Source organism: Antechinus flavipes, chromosome 2, assembly GCF_016432865.1.
Source record: "Antechinus flavipes isolate AdamAnt ecotype Samford, QLD, Australia chromosome 2, AdamAnt_v2, whole genome shotgun sequence".
NCBI classification, from domain to species: Eukaryota; Metazoa; Chordata; class Mammalia; order Dasyuromorphia; family Dasyuridae; genus Antechinus; species Antechinus flavipes.
Window position 1 is genome coordinate 290681144 of NC_067399.1, and position 24677 is coordinate 290705820.

The window sequence follows — 24677 nt, forward strand, 5'->3', positions numbered from 1 at the left end:
ACTAGTTGTCTATGTAATTGGGGCCAAGTGTCTTAAACTTCCTCTGTGCCCCATTGTTTTCATTTGTTAAACACACACACACACACATATAATTTTTAAAAATCTAACTAAACAAATGAATTTATGGAAAATAAATAGATAAAAACTAGGAGGGAAGAGGAATGAGGAGATATATTAAATATTTCCCAGAATCACTTTATATGAAAAAATTAATATTCAATACTAAAACTGAGAAATTACAGCTTCAAAAAAAAGAAATACATATCTACTATTAACAATAGCAACCATTTTTTTTAAAAAATCCATCAGATTGGGGTATTTTCAATTTCCTCACGCAAGATACTATCTCTTGACAGGATTTTTATTGGCTGACTTCTCTAATCAGAATGTTCTTCCTCTTCATTTGTACCTCTTTCTTGGTTTCCCTTGTTTCCTTTAAATCTCAACTAAAAATATCCTTTGTCCCTAATATTAACATCTTCCCCTTGAGACAAATCAGTCAATACATATTTATTAAATGCCTACTGTGTGCAAGACATTGAGCAAAGGGCTGCAAAAAAGCTAAGAAAGCTCACTAACTCCTTAATAGCCTACAAATAATTGTGTGCAAATTGTACAAATAACTCTGTACAAACAAGCCACACAGGACAAATAAGAAATAATCAACAAAAGGAATGCACTAGAATTAAGAGAGATGATGAAAAGTTTCCTATAGTAGATGAGGTTTTATTTGGGACATGAAGGAAGTCAGAGAAGTCTGAAGACAAAATGAGGAGAGAATTTATTTTTTTTAAAATTTTTTATTAAAGCTTTTTATTTTTCAAAACATATGCATGGACAATTCTTCAACATTAGCCCTTGCAAAAACCTTATGTTTCAGTTTTCCCTCCCTTCCCCCACACTCTCTCCTAGATGGCAAGAAGTCCAACATATACTAAACATGGCAGAAATATATGTTAAATCAAATGTATGCATATGTATTTATATAATTATTGTGCTGCACAAGAAAAATCAAATCAAACCGGTAAAAAAAAAAGAAACAAAATGCAAGCAAGCAACAGCAAAAGGAGTGAAAATGCTATGCTATGAACCACATTCAGTTCCCACAGTCCTCTCTGGGTGTAGATGGCTCTCTTCATCACTGAACAATTGGAACTGTTGAATCATCTTATTGTTGAAGAGAGCCACATTCATCAGAATTGAATGTTGTCTTATTGTTGCTGTGAAGAATGATCTCCTGGTTCTGCTCATTTCACTTAGAATCAATCTCTCCAGGCCTTTCTGAAATTATCCTGCTGGTCATTTCTTATAGAACAATAATATTCCATAGTATTTTAATCCTAATTTATTCAGCCATTCTCCATTAATGGACATCCATTCAGTCTCCAGTTTCTTGCCACTACAAAAAGGGCTGTCACAAACATTTTTGCACATATGGGTCCCTTTTCCCTCCTTTAAAATCTCTTTGGGATATAGGCCCAGTAGAAACACTGCTGGTCAAAGGGTATGTACAGTTTGATAACTTTTTGAGGATAGTTCCAAATTGCTCTCCAGAATGGTTAGATCCGTTCACAGTTCCACCAACTATGTATTAGTGTCCCAGTTTTCCCACATCCCCTCCAATATTCATCATTATCTTTTCCTGTCATCTTAGCCAATCTGACAGGTGTGTAGTGGTATCTCAGAGATGTCTTAATTTGCATTTCAATGATTAATAGCAATTTAAAGCACCTTTTCATATGACTAGAAATAATTTCAATTTGTTCATCTGAAAATCATCTGTTCATATCCTTTTACTATCTCTCAATTGAAGAATGGCATTGGAGAATGGAGATTCTTGAGAACAAAGACTTTTTTTGTACCTTCCGCCTGAGATTATATTCCACTCACTTGTATTAATCTTTTTAGGTATGTATGTATAGTTTTTTCATATTGAGTCCCACATTAGATTGTGAAATCCTTTGAGGCAGAGCCTTTTTTTTTTCTTTTTGTATTTCATTGTATCTACAACACTTAGTATATGCCTAGAAAATACCAAAGCCTTCTAAACTTGATTTTGGCTTAATCCCAGAAGTCACCCATCCAGTTTTATTCTGATCATGTCTGATGACTGAAATGTTATCAGTTTTAAATGATTCTTGGTAAATTCTTGTGTATGTGAAATTTTTTGTGTTTTAAAGGGAAGGCAGAGGCCCTTTAAAATTCATCCCCATGTAAAAATAGAAAAGACCATTAAACAAAACAAAACTAAACTAAAACAAACAAAAAGACTAAAAAGCCTAAATGACACATTCAACTTTTACCAGTTAATTGGTGCATAAAAGGTTGGGAAGATTTATGTGCTTCAAAATCAAAACTAAATTGAATTTTTGACATTTTTGCAAATAAAAACCCCAAAGAATACATAGGTGCCTTTTGATTTGTCACAGCTGGAAGACTCTGAATCATGAAGCACTCTAGGAGAGGCCATTAAATAGTGTTAGATGGTTTGTCAGTGTAAAGGAAAAGTAATTGAAGAAGCAAACTGCGTGTATGGACATTGAATTTTAAAATATTTACAAAACAGAGACAAAGTGAGCCCTTTCCTCCCACAACTCAAGTGCAGGCAATGTGTTTATTAGGTAGTAAACAAGGGTGATTTAATAATTTAAATCTTGCCTTGGTGTCCTTACGCAACATTGCTAAATGATAGCTACTTAAATCTTTTTCTAAACTGCATTTTCAAAAAAAAAATTATTAGGCATCCAAACACCTCTTTTTTGTTTCATAAAAAGAGACAGAATTTCAAAAGACCAATGTCTCTGAGAATAGTAATTTCAGAAGAAGGTTGGATCCTCTAGCAGAAGAGTTATCTTTTCCCCATGATCTATATAAAATGATTTGTGAAATATCTTAGTCTTTCTCTAACTTCCATTCCTACTACTCTTTCTCTACTATGTAGCCTTCCAGTCTTTCACTACCTTAGAATGCAGCAAAAATGTGAGTACAGTATTTTAATTCATTCAATTCTCAATCATCCAAAGTACAGCATGGCAATTAGGAGAAATAAGTAAGATTCTAGTATTTATCTAGATGTCCTGGAAGGGAAGTTCATGGCTTCTAAATATTTATGGCTTCTAAATATTATTTAAAGATTTCCTGAGCACCAAATCTCAGAAACTCTATAGTAATTTATTCAAATGTTTTATGATCTGAACTATTAAAAACTCTATGTTATCTACTCTTACAATTAAAGCATCATCTACTCTCTATAGTGGAGACAGAAAACAAATAAACTCCATACTTTGCATAAAACCACTTCTGGAGCTTAAAAAGCAACTAAATTTCCTTACTTTGTACTGAATAATAATAATTATGTTATGCATCTATAAAGAGTTCTTTTTGGTTGGGGAGGAAGATGATCAATGCAATTCTTGACTAATTTTCTGACCTTATAAGGCAGTAAGTTTTTGGGATATGAATCATAACTTGTGGAGGATGTGTTAAGATGATTGACAAAGTTATTAAGAGGATTGGAGAACATTTATAATATGATCAGTAAAATTTCATCAAGGCTATATGCAACTCTGCAAATTTTATCTATTGAATATAAATTGATTGGGATAGTTGGTTGTAGAAGAAGCCATGCCTTTGTGCTACATCAATTAAAAAAGGGATTAGTTGCAAGATTGTTCCTCTCCTTTCCCCATTTTACTCTGCCCACAGTATCCTAAGTTGCAATACTTATAATACTCAGAAGTGTCTTGGAGATGTGTTTAGAGTTTTGATGGATAGATACTTTCAAGCATTTACTTTTGCATGAACTTCAAGAGACTTATTTAATTATGTATTAGAAATGAGTATACATGCAAGCCACACCTAGAAAGTTCTGAACATTTTTGTATCTTTGGATCCCTTTGACTATGTAGTTAAGCTCATGAAGACTTTCTCAGAATGATGTTTGTTGCTTAAATTTCATTCATAATTTCAGGAATTATTAAAGTTTATTCAAAATATAGTGAAAATAAAAATGTAATTTGCTTAAATAAATCCACATTCTCTCTAAAATTTATAAATTTAAATCATGTCAACATGTGGTCTAAATTTTCATATAAGGCTTAACTGGAAAACATCTAAGAATTATTCTTATGGAAACTATATGGACTCACATATTTATAGCTAGGAGAGATTTTATCTTGCAGAAGAAAATGAGGTTTTAAAGTTAAAATTATTTTTTTGAGGTTCAAAAAGTAATTGAAAATAATAGAATTTCTAAATCACTATTGATCAGAGAAATGTAAATTAAGATAACTCTGAGCTATCACTACACACCTGTCAGATTGGCCAAGATGATATAAAAAGATAATAACAAATGTTGAAGGGGATCTGGGAAAACTAGGACACTAATACATTGATGGTGGAGTTGTGGACTGATTCAACCATTCTAGAGAGGAATTTGGAACCATGCCCAAAAGGCATACCCTTTGATCCAGCAGTGTTTCTAATAAGTTTGTATAGCAAAGAGATTATAAAAAAGGGAAAGGGACCCAATGTATAAAAATGTTTGTGGCAGCCCTTTTTGTAGTGACAAGGAACTGGAATTGAGTGGGTGCTCATCAGTTGGAGAATGGCTGAATAAGTTATGACATATGAATGTTATGGAATATTATTGTTCTATAAGAATCTCTCAGCAGGATGATTTCACAGAGGCTTGGTGAGATTTACGTGAACTGATGCTAAGTGAAGTGAGCAGGACCAGGGGATCATTCTACACAGCAGCAACAAGATTATATGATGATTGATTCTGATGGAAATGTCTCTCCTCAACAATGAGATGACTCAGACCAGTTCCAAGGGTCTTGTGATGAAGAGAGCCATGTGCAACCAGAGAGAGGACTGTGGAACTGAACGTGAATCACAACATAGTATTTCACTCTTTTTGTTGTTGTTTGCTTGTATTTTGTTTTCTTGTGCAACATTATATTTGTGGAAATATATATAGAATTGCACATGTTTCACTTAACATATATTGAATTACTTGCCATCTAGGGGAGGGAATGGGAGGAAGGGAAGGAAAAATTTGGAGCACAAGGTTTTGCAAAGGCGAATATTGAAAATTATCCATCCATACATTTTGAAAATAAAAAAATCTTTAATAAAAAATTAGAATTTTGAACCTATGTTCCCTCTACTTCCAACATTTGAACACTTTTGCATTGTACTATATCTACATGGAATTCTAAAGCATAGGAGAAGCTGTTAAGGAAAAGAACAAGTACTGTATCAAATGAAATTTCTATTTCTGCAGAATTTTTCAGGTCTCCAGAAAGACATTTGGAATTTGAAGCATAGTTGTAGCATCAGGAAGATGTGGATTAAAAACCTAACTCTGATACAAGCATAAGAGCAAGTCACTTAAACTCTCCAATAACACAACTTAAAGAGATATTACTAATCCATGTAAATAAAGGGATGGAGATGCTTTCAATCTGAAAATTGAATTACATTCAACAAGTAGCCTCAACAAACTACACATTAAATCAAAGGAAAAGAAATTACAGGAAAGAACTGTTTTCTATGATAGACATTGTCTGTGTTGGTAAGCAAACTAAACTGAGTTCAAGATAATGAAGAAAAATGACAATCTACTAAGGCCTAAGAGAAAAACTAGGGAGATGAATATTCCCAGGAAAGTAAAGAGATACATATAACATAAAATATTAATTCTTCAGTTTTGCTCTCTATATAATTTCTTATCCTATTGATTTTTAAGTTTCTAAGAATAAACATAGAATTAATTTTTCTAATTTTCTATAAAACGATATCTGTATCTTCTTATTTATTTTTTTGTTTGTTTGCTTTCTTATTTATTTTAATACCCATTGCTTTGTGAATTATGTTGGGAAGGAAAAATAAGAACAAAAGGGAAAAAACCATGGAAGAGAAAAAAAAAAGAGAAGTAAGCATAATATGTATTGATTTACATTCAATCTCATTAGTTATTTTTTTGGATGCAAATGGCATTTTCTATCCAAAGTCTATAGTGATTACCTTGGATCACTGAACCACTAACAACCAAGTCTTTCATGATGATCATTGCACATTCTTGTATTATCGTGTACAATGTATTCTTGGTTCAACTTGTTTTGCTCAGCCTCACATTATGTAAATTTTTCCAGGCCTTTCTATAATCAGCTTGTTCATTATTTTTTATAGAACATTAATATTCCATTATTTTTATATACCACAACTTCTTCAGCCATTCCCCACCTAATGGCCATCAGCTCATTTTCCAATCATTTGCTACCACAAAAAGAGCTGCTACAAACATTTTTGTGCAAGTGGGTCCTTTTCCCCTCCTTTATAATTTCCTTGAGATACAGACCCATTAATGTCACTGCTGGGTCAAAGGATATTCATAATTTTATAGTCTTTGAGCATAGTTCCAAATTGCTTTCCAGAATGGTTGATGATTTCACAACTCCACCAAGAATGCATTAGTGTCCATTTTCCCACATCCCCTCCAACATTTATCATTATGTTTTTTGTCATCTTAGCCAATTTGAGAGGTGTGAGGTGGTACCTCACAGTTGTTTTAATTTGTATTTCTCTAAACAATAGTGATTTAGAGCATTTTTCATATAGCTATAGATCGCTTTAATTTCATCATCTGAAAATTCTCAGTTCATATCCTTTCATCATTTATTAACTAGGGAATGACTTATATTCTTATAAATTTGACAATTCTTTATATATGTTAGAAATGAGACCTTTATCAGAAATAATGTCTGTTAAGATTTTTTCTCAGCTTTGTACTTCCTTTTAATCTTATTTCTGTTGGTTTTCTTTGTTCAAAACTTTTTCATTTTAATGTAAATGAAATTGTTTATTTTGCCTTTCATAATGTTCTCTAGTTGTTTTTTGGTCATAAATTCTTTCTTCTCTAAAGATCTGATAGTTAAATTATCCTTTGCCCTCCTAATTTGCTTATGCTATCATCTTTTATGCCCAAATCATGTGCCTATTTTGACTTTATTTTGGTATAGGGTGTGAGTTGTAGGTCTATGCCAAGTTTCTAACATATTACTTTTCAGTTTTATCAGAAATTTTTGTCAAATAGTATAATTGTATCTCCCAAGATTCTCCAGTTTCCTCATTGCACACTCATTCACACTTGTTTACCTATTATCTTCTAACAATTAACAAACTGATAGATGGATAGAAAGATATATAAATAGATACATAGAAAGATGGAGAGTAAGTGCCTGATTTATACCAGGTTGCCAGGTATAGGAATACAAAGAAAAACAAATATGCAGTTCTTGCTCCCAAGGGATTACATTTCATTTGTTGATTTCTCTCTCTCTCTCTCTCTTTCTCTCTCTCTCTCTCTCTCTCTCTCTCTCTCTCTCTCTCTGCATATATATATCTATCTCTCTTTCTCTCACTCTGTTTTATGTATAGGTATACACACATATATAAATACATATATAGACACACACACACACACACACACACATATATATATATATATATATATATAATACATGGCAGAGAAAATAATTATGATGGGATGGATAAATAATTTTATAATGCTATATGTAAAAAAATTTAAATTCAAAGAAATTTTATTTTATGTTAAAATTAAAGTGGTAGTTGGTTACAAATAAGTAGCTTTGGTTACTTCACTATTTCTCTCCTGCTCTAGGATGAGTGTTCAATATTACAAATAAGTGGCAATTCAGAAGATAAGAGCTTTGAAAAAGCAACTGAATAGGTAGAATGGCTTCCCTTGGAAAAAATGAGAGATAATAAGATGGAGTTACATGCAGAAATAATCTACAAAAGAAACCCCTTGTTATCATACCATGATTGTTCAATATTTCTTACTCATAATTGGTAATACATGTCATATTTTGATGGCCCTAATCCTCTCTCTCAAGCTACAGTCCCATAATTCCAAATATCTAACTGGCAACTCCATTTTGTTAACATGTCCAAAATTTTAGCATCATTGATCTCTTGATCTGGAACTGTAAATTATATCAGAGATAATTTAGTCCCACTTTCTAGAAATTATATTAGAAATCAAGACACAAATAGTAAAAATCAGAAGTGGAATTTAAAGTCCTCTGACTTCAAGACCAATGTGCTTTTCATATCTCTCAACTTATTTTCCCTTACCAAAAAGAAGTAATTGCCCTCTGGAATTCCATGTTTCTATCAATGATACCAGTTTTGTATTCTACTCAATGTAGCTATTTGATAAATATTTATCATAAGGGAGATAGTCAGAAATTTAGTCTCCACAAAATCCATCCATAAGAGGATGAAACTGAGGTCCCTTGTTTCCCTCTGCTCTTTATGAGAATTGTAAAGGTCCACGTCTTCTCACAGGGATTATGAAATCATGAGAAAAAAGTATTCTCTGTCTTTTCTATAAATTCATAGGCAAATAGAAGCAATGGAAATTCTCACATCTAAACCTCACCCATCCCGATCTCTGACTTATCTACAATTTAGTGGAAGGATACAGACAGTAAGTCTGAAACAGAATCAGAGCACAGAGAGTAGATAAGGATAGTGATGGGCAGAAATCAGCAGAGAGAAGGGCAAGGTTAGGGGGGAAAAAAAGAATTATATGGTAGAAATGGAGGCAGTCCAGGTGAAGTCATGAACTCCTACGTTTATAGATAGGATCTTCTGTATTAGTTTCATTTCACAGATGAGGAGACTTGAAGGAAAGAAAGGTTACATGATTTGATCGAGGTTTTACAAGTAGTTAGCTGCACAGCCAACAATACAAACTAGATCTTTGTCAGTATAAGAATATCAAGTTGTTTACTTAGCTATGAAAAGTAACACTATTATTTTGTCTTCATGAATGAATAATAATAATTATATAATAATTATAATAATAGCAAAACCTATTTTAGGCAAGGCATAGTGCTAAATGTATTACAAAAATTGTTATATATGCCATAATATATAGAAAATGCATAAACCTAAGCATAGTACCTCTATAGAAGTCTATGGATAAACTGTGTACCAATCCAACCCCCCTCCCCATATGATGATATATTCTGCATGTTTTGATTTTTTAAAAGATATGCTTAAAAAATAAGTTCCATAATTGATAATTGATGTCAACTGTATATCTTCCTGACAGCTGAAGCAAAAACTGAAAAGTTTGGGTAAAATCTGGATTTGAAGTTAAGTGACTTAGATTCAAATCCTACCACACATTTAACTCATGTTGGCTGTATACATATTATTTTATTTCTCAGAGACTCAGTGTCCTCATCTGTAAAATGAGAACAAAAATACTTTTTTTCATTTTTACATAGTTGTGAATTAGACACTATAAAGCACTATACTAATCTGAATTACTAATGATTATGATCATAACAATTATAACAATCTTTAAGGAAGGCTAGTTAGACAGGAGGGAAATAAAGAAGATAAACATAGAAATAATATAATATAATATTTATAACTGTTGAATCATTTTTTTAAAAAATAGTTTCAATGATTTAAATGATGGAAGGAACTTCAGGGGCTATCAAGCTCAACTGTATTATTTTACAGGCAAAAAAAAGTTAAAACCAAGAGAAGATGATGTCTCATCTAAGATCACATAGATTACAAATGGCAGAGCTAGTATTTGAATCCTGTTCCTTTGACTCCCCATATAATCTCTTTTCTTACAATGTCATGTTGCAATAGGGCAGAAAACAGCAATGAAGTGGATATTCAATATAGACAGCTCTGTGAGTTTATTTGTAGAAGATAAGATTGAAAGATAAATAAAGTAAATTTAGTTTCTCTATTTTGTATAAGACTTGTACGCAACTCGGTTTTAAATGGCAGAAAATATAAAATTTGGAATCAGAAGAGATAACTTAAAATTTTAATTCTGCTATTTATCATCCATGAGTTTTTGGACAAGTCACTTAAACCATCTGATTTTCAGTTTTTTCATTTATAAGATGAGATTAACTATTCTATTTCTAAATTTCTTTTTAACTTTAAAGCTTATAAAGTATAAGAATTATTAGTAAAGAGGTTAAGATCTGTAATTACTAAAACTCAGTAGCACAAGTAAACATCTATAATGTTTTAATAGTAGGCAGAAAAGTCAAACAGCAGCTCTGGGGACCAAGTGATCACAATATATCTCTAAGTTTCACTGAAATATGAAACCTGTAAGCCTAAGTTTCAAGAATACCAACCAATACTTGATTAGCTAATAGCAAATGTGAAAAATTGTAATATGTTACTATTTCAGATAACTGATATTCTTTTGTTTGATATTTTATTTTTAATATTTAAACTTACACCTTCCTCTATGCCTTTTATCTCTGCAATAAACACTTATTACATTTCTTATCTTTCCTCACCACCTTGTTCATGCATTCCCTTCTTCCCCTCTTTCCCAGGTTATCATGACTTTTAGGGTCTCCTTTTCACATCTTGCACTATTGTTAAGCAACTCAACTTTACAAAGGCTTTGATCTTTCAGTACTTTGTCCATTTCTTTTTATCCTCCTTCATCCCATTACAAAACCTAAAATGGAACACTTTGACCATTCACTTACTTTACAACTAAATAAATATTGCTGAATGTGGTTGAAAGAAGACTAATAACTGGGATTACTGAATTCACTGCAAATGTAATGTAATCTCATTTGAATCCCCACTTCCACACCCCAATCCTTTTATTCTCCTCTGTTTGGTTGTCAGTTCCAAACATTACAGCCTCTACTGCTAGCTTTTCTTTTCTCCTCAAGATACTTACACTTTTCTTTTTTTTTTCTTTTTTTTTTTTAAATAACTTTTTATTGATAGAACGCATGCCAGGGTAATTTTTTACAGCATTATCCCTTGCATTCACTTCTGTTCCGATTTTTCCCCTCCCTCCCTCCACCCCTTCCCCCAGATGGCAAGCAGTCCTTTACATGTTGAATGGGTTACAGTATATCCTAGATACAATATATATAAGCAGAACCAAACAGTTTTCTTGTTGTACAGGGAGAATTGAATTCAGAAGGTATAAATAACCCGGGAAGAAAAACAAAAATGCAAGCAGTTTATATTCATTTCCCAGTGTTCTTTTTCTGGGTGTAGCTGCTTCTGTCCATCTTTGATCAATTAAAGCTCTCTTTATCGAAGAGATCCACTTCCATCAGAATACATCCTCAAACAGTATCGTTGTTGAGGTATATAATGTTTTCCTGGTTCTGCTCATTTCACTTAGCATCAGTTCATGGATACTTACACTTTTCTTCACCATCTCTCACAACAAAAGACTTTGTCACAGCAACAACAACAACAGCTGAAGCCACATATTGTAAGCTAATTCTTCTTCCTAACTCCATTATTGAAATCACATCAACAATATCCAATTCCATTCTGCTTTGGTCCAGCTGAGAATAGGACCATGTGTCTCTTTGTAAAAATTCCAGCCTTTTATCTCACTTCACATTCAGATTACTCTTGAAAATTGTCCCATAATTTACGCCTCTCTTCCAGATTTTCAAAATTTCATTATCCACTGACTTAATAGCTTGTATTTATAAAAAAGGCCAAAATCATACTCATACCACCTGGAAGTTAACCTAATACTATAATCTGCTCAAACTATGCTCTTAAATATCTCTGACCTTCAGAATTAAACTAATTTAAGAAAAAAAAGTGGTATAAATTCATTTTTTATTTTATTTTTTATTAAAGCTTTTATTTTTAAAATATATTTAAGGATAAATTTTCAATAATGACCCTAGCAAAACCTTATATTCCTATTTTCCATCCTTCCCCTTCACCCTCCCCTAGATGGCAAGTAACCCAATAAATTTTAAATATGGTAAAAATATGTTGAATCTAAAATATATATACATATTTATACAGTTATCTTGCTGCACAAGAAAAATCAGATCAAGGAAAAAAAAACCTGAGAAAGAAAACAAAAATGCAAGCAAGCAACAACAGAAAGAGTAAAAATGCTATAATGTAGTCCACACTCAGTTCCCACAGTCCTCTCTCTGGGTATAGATGACTCTCTTCATCACTGAAAAATTAGAACTGGTTTGAATCATCTCATTGTTGAAGAGAGCCAAGTCCATCAGAATTGATTATTGTATAATCTCGTTGCCATGTTTAATGATCTCCTGGTTCTACTCATTTTACTTAACATCAGGTCATATAAGTCTCTCCAGGCCTCTCTGAAATCATCCTGTTGGTCATTTTTTATAGATCAATAATATTCCATAACATTCATATACCATAATTTATGTAGCCATTTCCAATTGATAGACATTCATTCATTTTCCAGTTTCTAGCCACTAGAAAAAGGGCTGCCACAAATATTTTTGCACGTGTGTGTCCCTTTCCCTTCTTTAAGATATCTTTGGGATATAAGCCCAGTAGAAACACTGCTGGGTCAAAGGGTATGAACAATTTGATAACTTTTAGAGCATAGTTCCAAATTGCTCTCCAGAATAGTTGGATCTGTTTGCAGTTCCAACAACAATGTATCAGTGTCCTAGTTTTCCCAAATCTTCTCTAAAACTCATTATTATCTTTTCCTGTCATCTTAGCCAATATGAAAGTATGCAGTGGTATCTCAGAGTAGTCTTAATTTGCATTTTTTTGATCAATAGTGATTTGGAGCAACTTATATGACTAGAAATGCTTTCAATTTCTGTGATAACTGCATATTTTTAAATCAGCCAGATTCAGGAATTCAGGTTAAGGGAAAAATCCTTGATCTTTATTCTTAGCGGAGGTGAAGGAGAATGGAGATAGGAAGTGAGGGCAGCTGGGATACGAACCCAACCAGCAGCCTCTTTGCCTCTCTCTCCGCACCCACCAAAATCATCTCTATGTCATTTCCTATACAACACATCAAAACTTGCACAAAGAGTGGGCGGGACCATTCTTTCTCCAAGCATATATTAATAGAGTATTGTCCAATTGCTATTTAGCCTCACATGCTTGGGACCTCAGTGCATCAACTCGAGCCTCAGCCCATTACAAATTTCACCTGAAAGTTGTCTGTTCATATCCTTTGACTATTTATCAATTGGACAATGACTTGATTTCCTATAAATTTCTCTATATATTTCAGAAATGAGGCCTTTATCAGAACCTTTGAATATAAAAATGTTTTCCCAGTTTATTTTCCCCTTCTGATCTTGTCTGCATTAGTTTTGTTTGTACAAGACTTTTTAACTTAATATAATAAAAATTATCTATTTGTGATTAAGAATGATCTCTAGTTATTCTTTGGTCAAAAATTCTTCATCAGATCTAAGAGATAAACTATGCTATGTTCTTCTAATTTGTTTATAATATCATTCTTTATGTCTAGATCATGAACCCATTTTGACCTTATCTTGGTATATGGTGTTAGGGGTGGGTCAATGCCTAGTTTCTGCCATACTAGTTTCCAATTTTCTGAGCAGTTTTTGTCAAATAGTGAATTCTTATCCCAAAAGCTGGGGGTCTTTGGGTTTGTCAAACACTAGATTACTATAATCATTGACTATTTTGTCCTGTGAACCTAATTTATTCCACTGATCAACTACTCTATTTCTTAGCTAGTACCAAAGGGTTTTAATGACCACTGTTTTATAATATAATTTTAGATCTGGTACAATTAGGCCACCTTCATTTGCTTTTTTTTTCTCATTAATTTCCTTGAAATCCTTGACCTTTTGTTCTTCTAGATGAATTTTGTTGTTATTTTTTCTAGGTCAGTAAAATAATTTCTTGAAAGTTTGACTGGTATAACATTAAATAGATAGATCAGTTTTGGTAATATTGTCATCTTTATTATATTCACTTGACCTATCCAAGAGCACTTGATATTTTTCCAGTTGCTTAGATCTGACTTCATTTGTGTGGAAAATGTTTTGTAGTTTTGCTCATATAGTTGCTTACCTTTTCTTGGCAAATAGATTCCCAAATATTTTATCTTATCAACAGTTATTTTAAATGGAATTTCTCTTTTTATCTCTTGCTGTTGGATTTTGTTAGTGATATATAAGAATGCTGACAATTTATGTGGATTTATTTTGTGTCCTACACTTTGCTAAAGTTCTGAATTGTTTTTAGTAGTTTAATTACTTGATTTTCTAGGGTTCTCTGAGTATACCATCTTATCATCTGCAAAGAGTAGTAACTTGGTTTCCTCATTATCTACTCTAATTCCTTTAGTCTCTTTTTCTTGTCTTATTGCCAAAGCTAACATTTGTAATACAATATTGAATAGAAATAGTGATGTGGACAACCTTATTTCATCCTTGATTTTATTGGAAATAGCTCTACTTTGTCCCCATTACATATTATGCTTGCTGATAGTTTTAAATAGATTCTGTTGATCATTTTAGGTAAACTCCATGTATTCATTTACTCTCTAGTGTTATTAATAGGAATGGGTATTGGATTTTATCAAATGCTTTTTCTGTATCTATTGAGATAATCATATGATTTTTGTTAGTTTGGTTATTGATATAGTCAATTATACTAATAGTTTCCCTAATATTGCACCAGCCCAGCACTCCTAGTGTAAATCCTACTTGGTCATGATGCATTATCTTTGGGATTACTTTTTGTAATCTCTTTGCTAATATTTTATTTAAGATTTTTGCATCAATATTCATGAAGGAAATAGAGCTATAATTTTCTTTCTCTGCTTTCACTCTACCTTCTTTAGGTATCAGCACCATATGTGTCATAAAAGGAATTTGGAAAGACTATTTTTCCATATTTTTAAAAATGGTTTGCATAGTATTGGAACTAATTGTTCTTGAAATGCTTGGTAGGATTCACATGTAAATCCATCTGGCCCTGGAGATTTTTTTTATTATTCAGGAATTTGTTAATAGCCTGTTCTAATTATTTTCTAAAACGGGATTATTTGAGTAATTTATTTCCTCTTCTGTAAATCTGGACAATCTCTATTTTTGTAGATATTTCTCCATTTAACTTATATTATCAAATGTATTGACATATAATTGGGCAAAATAACTCCTAATTATTGTTCTAATTTCCTCTTCATTGGTGGAAAGTTCTCCTTTTCATTTTTGAGACTAATCATTTGATTTCCTTCTTTCCTTTTTCTAAGCAAATTAACTAAAGGTTTATCTATTTTGTTGGCTTTTTTACAAAACTATTTCTTAGTTTTATTTATTAATTCGGGAGTTTTCTTAATTTCTTGCTTTCAATTTTATTTTCAGAATTTCAAATTTGGTATTTAATTAAGAGTTTTTAATTTGTTCTTTTTCTAGATTTTTTAGATACAAACCTAATTCATTGATTTTGTCTTTCTCTGTTTTATGCAAGTAAGCATCTAGAGTTATAAAATTTCTTCTAATAATTACTTTGGCTGCATCCCACAAATTTTGGTATGTTATCTCATTATTGTCATTCTCTTGGATGAAATTATTGGTTGTGACTGTGATTTACTGTCTTACCTCTTCATTCTTTAACATTACATTATTTAGTTCCAATTAATTTTTGGTCTGTTTTCTCCTTGCCTTTTGTTGCATATAATTTTTATTGCATCATGATCTGAAAAAAATACAATTAATATTTCTGCCTTTCTGCATTTGATTTTGAGGTTTTTATGCCCTTAATATATGGTCAGTTTTTGGATAGTTTCATGAACTGCCAAGAAAAAAGTATGCTCCTTTCTGTCTCCATTCAATTTTCTCCAAAGATCTATCATACTTAACGTTTCTAAAAATCTATTTCCCTCCTTAACTTCTTTATTATTTATTTTATCATTCAATTTATATAGTTCTGAGAAAGCAAGGTTGAGATTCTCACTAATATAGTTTTGCTGTCTATTTCTTCTTGTAGCTTTTTTAACTTCTCTAGGAATTTGATTGCTTTACCACTTGGTGCATGTATATTTATTTTTGATATTACTTCATTATCTACGGTACCTTTAAGTAAGATATAGTTTTCTTCCTTACCTCTTTTAATGAAATTTATTTTTGTTTTTGCTTAATCTGAGGTCAGAATCATTACCCCTGCTTTTTTTTTTATTATTTCTTTTATTTTTTACCTTTTACTTCAATTGAAGCATAATAGATCATGCTCAAGCCTTTTATCTTTACTCTGTATGTATCACTCTGCTTTAAGTATGTTTCTCATAAACAACATATTGTAGGATTCTGACTTTTAATCCAGTCCGGTATCCACTTTCATTTTATAGGAGAGTTCATCCTATTCACATTCACAGTTAAAATGATTAATTCTGTATTTCCCATTGTCTTATTTACCATGTTATGCTTTTCTCTTTCCTTTTCCTCTTTTCCTTCTCCCCAGTATTTTGTTTCTGATCACCACCTCCTCCAACACCCCACCCTTACAGCCCCTCCCCCTTTCTTATACTTTTTTCCTTCTACTTCTGTTTTCCCTCTTTTAACCTCCCCCTTTCCTTTCCCTTTTCCCCTCCCACTCCATATAAGGTGGAACAAGTTTCTCTGTGAAACTAAATATGTCTTATAGGACTGCTTGCCTTCTGGGGGAGAGGGTGGAGGGAGAGAGGGGAAAAATCGGAACAGAAACAAGTGCAAGGGATAATGTTGTAAAAAAAAATTACCGTGGCATGGATTCTGTCAATATAAAGTTATTATTAAATTTAAAAAAAAGAAAAAAAAAGAAACCAAATATGTCTGATATTTTCTCTTTGAATCAAATCTGGTGATAATAAGATTTATACAATATTCATCTCCTCTAGGTCTCCTTTGTCTCTTCATAAGATGTAATTTCCCTCATTTTACCTCCATTTTCCTTTTTTTTCCCCCAATACAATCCCCTATCCACTTCTAATTTCTTTTTTATATTATCACAATAAAATTAAATTATAGCTGCACTCTCTAAGTATACCCACAATAGAGATATAGTTCTCAAGAGTTCTTTCCTTTTTACTTTTTTATGTTTCTCTCGAGTTCTGTATTTGGGGATCAAATTTTTTATTTAGGTCTGTTTTTTTCATCAGAAATAGATGAAATTCTCCCAAATCATTGAATGTCCATCTTCTTTCCTGAAAGAAAACGCTCAGTTTAGCAGTGTAGTTTATTCTTGCTTGCATTCCAAGTTCCTTTCCCTTCAGAATATCAGATTCCAAGCCCTTCCATCCTTTAAAGTGGAATCTGCTACGTCCTGGGTATATCCTGTGGCTCCTCAATATTTGAATTATTTCTTTCTGGTTCTTGCAATAGTTTTTCTTTATCTGATAATTTTGCTGATATTTTTTTGCTGAAATTTTGCTATGATATTCCTTGGAGTTTTCATTTTTGGATCTCTTTCAGGAAGTGATCAGTAGATTCTTTCAATGGCTATTTTACCTTCTGATTCTAGGATATCAGGGCATTTTCCTTGATGATTTACTGAAAGAAGATGTTTAGGCTCTTTTTTCATCATGTGTTTCAAGAAGTCCAATAATCCTTAAATTATCTCTCCTAGATCTATTTTCCAGATCAGTTGTTTTTCCAATGACGTATTTTACAATTTCTTATTTTTTTTCATGTTTTTGGTTTTGTTTGATTGATTCTTTATGTCTCACTGAGTCATTCATTCCCTTTCATTCATTTCTAATTTTTAGTGAATTATTTTCTTCAGATACCCCCCCCCTTTTTTTAGCACCTTTTGTATTTGGTCAATTGAATTTTTAAATGAGTTGTTTTGTTCAATGGATCTTTTTTCTATTTTATAAATTCTGTTTTTCAAGGAGTTGTTTTCTTTTTCCATTTTTCAAATACATTTTGTAAGGAGTTATAAACTTTTCCCATTTCACTAAATCTATTTTACAAGGACTTTTCTTCAGATAATTTCTGTGTTTTCTTTTCCAAACCCTCTTGCAAAGTTCTCGTTTCCTTTCCCCATTTTTCTCTTAACTCTCTTTTAAGATCCTTTTTGAATTCTTCCAAGAGAGCATTGTGAGATGGGGACCAATTCATATGTCTCTATGGGGTTTCATCTGGAGATGATCTGTTTTTAGTATCCTTAGCTTTTGAAATCTGTTCTTCTCTTTCTCCATAAAAAAACTATATCTAGGATCAGGGTTCTTTTTGCTTTTTTGCTCATTTTTTTAAAAAAAAAGTTTGTGGTCTGTTTTTAGAGCAAAGGAGAGATTGTCCAAGGTTCCGCTACAGATGACAGTGGCTGTGTTGGAACACTGCTGATTTACTTTCAATGCTTGGTAAGTGTAGCCAGGTCCTATGATATTCTGGGGTTCAGGGGCTCACTATTTGCTTTTTTTTGCATTTGTCTTACAGTTGTCTTACAGCTAATCTGCTGATCTACCAGTTGGCAACCAGGACAGAGTAGGCAACACTGCTGTACATTCCTCCTGGAAGATTCCACAACATGTGAGGCTCACACCACCCTAGGACTGTATTGCATGTGCTCAGGTGCCTACACTAGGCTGCCTGCACTCAGCCTGCCTCCTTCCCCATGGCTGATTGAAACAGACCTTTTCTGAAGTTCTTCCAAATTATCTTCTGCTAAAAACTTGTTACACTCCAAATATTTTGGGTTTTGTTACTCCAAAACCAGTTCAAAGGCTTGATTTGCTGTTAATTTGAAGAACTTCTGGGAGGACTCGGATAAAAATTTTCCTCTCTGCCACCTTTGCTCTGCCCCCCATATAAATTCATTGATTCAATTTTCTTAACACCCAATCATTTATTAGTTCCTAGGAATCTGGCTTGTGATCTCATCTTTCAACTAGAATAGCTCTCTCTTGAGTTACCAGTGACCTGTTAATTTACAAATCTTGTAGCCTTTTCTCAGTCCTTACCCTTCTCTTCTCCCTTTTTCAAATATTTAATTTGTTCAATTACATGTAAAATTTTAAACTTTAATAAAAGAGTGTCAAATTCTCTCCATCCCTTCTTCCTATTCCTCTTCATTGAAAAGTCAATCATTTTAATATTAATTATAGATGTATAATCATGAAAAATATAGTTCTTTTTGTACATGATGCAACAAAACAAAACAAAAACATGCAAACAAAAAACCACAGACACAATTATACTTTTAAAAAATCAAGAAAAATAAAGTTTTTGTTTTGTTTTGTTTAAAGTATGCTTTGCTCTACATTCAGACTCCCTCAATTCTTTCTGTGGAGGGAGATAGCATTTTCATCTTTAGTCCTTTGGATTTAACTTAGATCATTGTATTACTGAGAATAGCAAACTCATTCACAATTGATCATCACATAATATTACTGTTAAGCAAAATATAAGTAAATAATGTTGGACACTTAGGTGGTACAGTAAATAAAACACTGGCCCTGAAATCAGAACTACTCAAGTTCTCAAATCCAGCCTCAGGCATGCACCAACTGTATTATTCTAAGCAAGTCACTAAACATTGTCTTAGCTTCATCATATATAAAATGAACTGGAGAAGGAAATAGCAAAGCACTTCAATATTCTTGCCAAGAAAACCCCAAATGGAGTCCCAAAGATTCAGACATGACTGAAATGACTAAAGAACAACAAAACTAAATTGTGTTGAATTCAAAAGAATTTTATATCTTTATATTTCTAACCAAAACAATGTTTTAGAAAAAAAATCTTTCTATGAATTGTTGTATAGAATAATAGCACAGGCCTTATTCTCTATTTTTATCTTCTGTGTATACACCTTTAATTGAAGTGGTCTCCAAGGAAAGTTCATTTGGATCTAAATAATTAGAATCAAATGATCAATTCAATTTGACATTGAATCTTGATAATATATACTTATTTTCTAAATTAAATTTAAAAGGCTCTATTTTTAAGGTTCTTTTTTTTGCAATTTCTTTTACAAAGTTTGGGGTTTCAAGTTAATAAATGGTCAAAAGATACGAACAGGCAGTCTTAAAAAAAGAAGCCATAAAGAAACCCGTGATCATATCAAAAAAAAAAAAAAAAAAGCTCCAAATCACTACAGATAAAAGCTGCAAAACATTCCTAAGGCACCACCTCATATTTATCAGATTGACCTATATGACAGAAAAGGAAAACAATAAATATTGTAGGGAATGTGGGAACATTGGGACACCACTTCACCAATTCACCACTTTTTTGTGTTACATATATGGTATCCTGTTAAATATTAGTCATGTTGTGAAAGAACAATTAGAACAAATGGAAAAAAAAAAAAACCATGAGAAAAAAATGTGAAAATAATATGCTTCAATCCTCAATCAAATGCTGTAGTTCTTTCTCTGGATGTTTTCATCATAAATCTTTTGGATCTATCTTAGATCATTGTATTGCTGAGATAAGCTAAGTCTATCACAACTGATCATCACATATTCTTGCTGTTACCATGTACAATGTTCTCCTGGTTTTACTCATATCGCTTAGCATCAAATTGTGAAAGTCTTTTCAAGTTTTTCTGAAATCTACATGCTCATCATTACTTATAGAATAATAGTATTCCATTATATTCATGTACCACAACTAGGTCAGCCATTCTCAATTGATGAGCATTCCCATAATTTTCAATTTTTTGCCAACAACACATACATAGATACACATACAAAAACACTGCTACAAAAATTTTTGTACTTATAGGTTCTTTGTCATTTTTATGACAATATAATATTGTTACTGTGTACAATGTATTCATGCTTCTGCTTGTTTTGCTTAACATAAATTTGTGTAAATTTTTCCAGGCCTTTCTAAAATCAGTTCTGTAGTCCAGGACTAGCTTTTTGGAGGATCTCTGGATGGGCCTTAGTCTTAGGTAGAGAAGTGATGAAGGCAGGAGAGCCATCACAAGGATGGTCAAAGATGGAGTCTGGAGTCTGGAGTCTGAGATCAAGCTTGAACATACACTCTCTTCTCCAGCTTGCTCAGCCTTTAAATGCCTTAGTAGAATTACATCACTATAACACACTGAGCATGTAGCAACTGTAGAACCATTACATTACCACACTAAATATATATGAACTAGAGAATCATTATCTCATCAATCACATTAAGCAAACACCTTGCTGTAAATATCCTTGCTTCAAGTAGAACACAGGTGGTCACATCCTCCTTGACTTCTCAGGAAAAGGTATGAACACCAAGGGAAATGGGGAGCCTAACCAGATATTGTCAGCAGACTTCCTCTGGACTAAAGGATCTTATACTTTACCCAGTGTTCCCCCACTATCTGCAGTCATCTACATTTTATGATCTTTATGGTTTGTACAACTAGAGATATTGTTATTTGAAAAGATATGTACAGTGTTATAGTCTTTGGACATAGTTCTGAATTGTTCTCCCCAATATTTGGATCAGTTCACAATTCTACCAACTATGCATTAGTGTTCCAACATTTACCAGTTTTTGTCTTTTCAACTAATCTACTAGATGTGAGGTGACACCCTAGAGGTCTTTCATTTTGTACCCCGTCAAACAGTAATTTAAGGATCCTTTACATAACCTTTGGTAGTCCTAATTTCATCTTCCAAAAACTGTCTATTTATATCCTTTGATCATTTGTCAATTGGGGAATAATTTGTACTATAAATTTGATTCAGTTCTCTATATATTTGAGAAATGAAACCTTTATAAGAAACATTAACTGTAAAGATTGCTTTGAGCTTTCTGCTTTTCTAATCTTGATTACATTGTGGTTTTTTGTTTCGTTTTGTTTTTATTTTCATTTTTGCAAAGCCTTTTCAATTTAATGTGATCAAAATTATTCATTTTTGTATTTCATAATGTTCTCTATTTTATTTAGTCACATTTTCCTTCTCCATAAATATATATATGTGTGTGTGTATATATATATATATAGATATAGATATACACATATATATTATTTCTTGCTCTTCTAATTTGATTATGGCATTACCTTTTATGTCTAAATTATGAATATTTCTTTATAGAGTATGAGATGCTGATCAATGCCTAGTTTCTGCCATTCTGTTTTCCAGTTTTCCCAGAACTTTTTGTTAGAGAGTTCTTTTGTTAGAGAGTCTTCAATTTGGGTTAATCAAACAATATATTATTATAGTGATTTATAATTAAGCTTTTGAATCTAACTTATTCCACTGATCAAACACTCTATTTCTCAACCAGTACCATAAATCATTTTATGATGACACTTTATAATGTAATTTTAGACTGGGTACAGCTAAGCCATTTTCCTTTACTTTTTTTTTTAATAATTCCCTTCATAATACTTTTTAATTTTTTTAAACTTAAGTAGAAAAAAGAAAAAAAAATGTCAATTGCTCAGCAGAATATCCCAGAGGATTCAAAATATATAAATTCCACTTCAAGAAAGCATATATAATAATAAAATAAATGATATTCAGGCCAATTTTTCTTTGCTTCCTATAGGTTTTCTTTTGTCCTCTGCTGTGCACTTTTTAATTTACTTTTATCCCTTGCCCTCCTCCATCAAGCAGGCTATAATCATGGATATATTTAAGTTTACATATATACACACATATATATGAATACACATATATATACATACACAAATATACATACATGTGTATACATTATTACTTGTTTCTTTTCTCTGATAACTTCCAATTTACTACTACCTGCTACCTTGCCTTGTCATTACTTAACCCCCATTTCAAAATCTTACTCTACCTCCCCCACTCCACTCTTTCCTTCCCTCTTTACATCCTACTTTACCCTATTCTCTCCTTTCTCATTTCTTTTTCCCCAAATTTATTCAATTTGAAAAAAATAGAATGAGAAAAAAAAGAAAAACAGAAAAGCAAAACAAAATAAAAGAGAACATTATCATGTGACGGAGGATTCAAAATATATAATAAAAATTTATGAAAATATATTATATATATACATATGTATATATTTAGTAAAATAAATTGTATTCTTGAGTGTCCATCTTTTCTTTAGTTCTTTGTAAAATTGTTTTTTTGTTCCTTGCTTGCAACTTTTTTTTTTTTACTTTATTCCTTTTTCCTCTTTAATCCCTCCCCCGCCCCAAGCAGGCTATAGTTAAGAAAGGAAATTTTATATATATAAATATGAAGATATATACATATACACACATATACACACATATAGACACATACATATCTCCCTTTCATCCCCATCACTACCCCCATGCAAATTATAGTTAAGAAAAGATATATTCAGGGCAGCTAGGTGGTGTACCAGCCCTGAAGGATAGGATAGAGCACCAGCCCTGAAGTCAGGAGGACCTGAGTTCAAATATGATCTCATACACTTAACACTTCCTAGCTGTGTGACCCTGGGCAAGTCACTTAACCCCAATTGCCTTGGGGGGGGCGGGGAATATATTCATCTATACACATGTCTTTCCTATCCCTGCTGTTTCACTGAATTTCTGTTCCATAACTTAGCTTATTATTACTTATACTATACATATAAATATATATATATATATATATATGCTTATACTCATCCCACCCAAGGATTCCTGTCTTCTCTTCTCACCCTTTGGTTCCCTATCCACCCATCCCTCCTCTTTTATTTATTTATAGTGTTTGGAAGGTGCTATACCCTTCATGGTATATATGTAGTGTTGCCTATTGAACCCATTCCCCATGTGAGTAGGTTTTCAGAACTATAAGCCCTCCTCCCCAATAATGCCTTTGTATCTATTCTTCCTCTGTATCTCATTTGAATAACATGATTACCATTTTTAACTTTTACTCTGCCAATCTTTCTTTTGAGCTTATTCTATTGTTAATGTAAATCTTAAACAAAGTATACATTTACTATGTAAAACTAAATAAATAATTTGGTCATGTTTAAATGGTTTGTCCTTGAGTTCCTTAAAATTGATTTTTGATATTGTCTCTCATATGTCAAATTTCCTCTCATTTCTTTATAGATTTTGGAGGGTGTTATATCTATCTTGGTGTATATATATGCATTGTTCTCTCTTTTTTAACCCATTTCTGATGTGAACTACCAGCCCTCATCCCACAAATCATTCCTTACTGTCAATTCTTGCCCTCATCCCTCATTCATATAGTATAATTACTGTTTTTAGCATGGTTTTTGCTATTTAGAATCACATCGTCCTCAGCTCTAGCCCTGTCTTTCATTTGAACTACCCAATTACTAGTGACAATTTCAGAGAAGTATTTTATATTTCCAAGTATAAAACATAAATATTTTGTCCTTATTGAGTTCCTTAAAATTAATCTTTGATGTTGACTCATATTTTAAAATTTATATTGAATTAAAGTTTCTTTGCAACAAAATCCTGAAACTCTGAGAGTTCATCAAATGTCCATTTCTTTTTCATTCAAAATTTTATTTAATTTTGCTGGATGTATTTTTTCAGATACAAACCTATTTCTTTGGATTATTAATTTAAAATATTCCAGGACTCACCATCTTTAAGGGTAGATTGCAATGTCTTGTGTGACCTTAATTGTAGCTCCAAAATATTTGAATTTCATTGTTGCTGCTTCTAAAATTTTTCTGTTTGAATTTCAAAATTTAGCAATTATGCTCTTGTTTATTTTCCTTGTAGACTCTCTTTTCAATGGTGATTGATAATTCTCTTTTTATTTTCTCCTCTTGTTCTATCACTTCAGGATTCTTTTCTGTGATTATATTTTCGTATTATTATATTCAGATTCTTCTTTTTTTTAGTGGTAGTTTTCAGATAGTTCAATTATTCTTATATTTTCTCTTGATCTGTTCTCCAGATCTGTTGTTTTTCTAATGAGATCT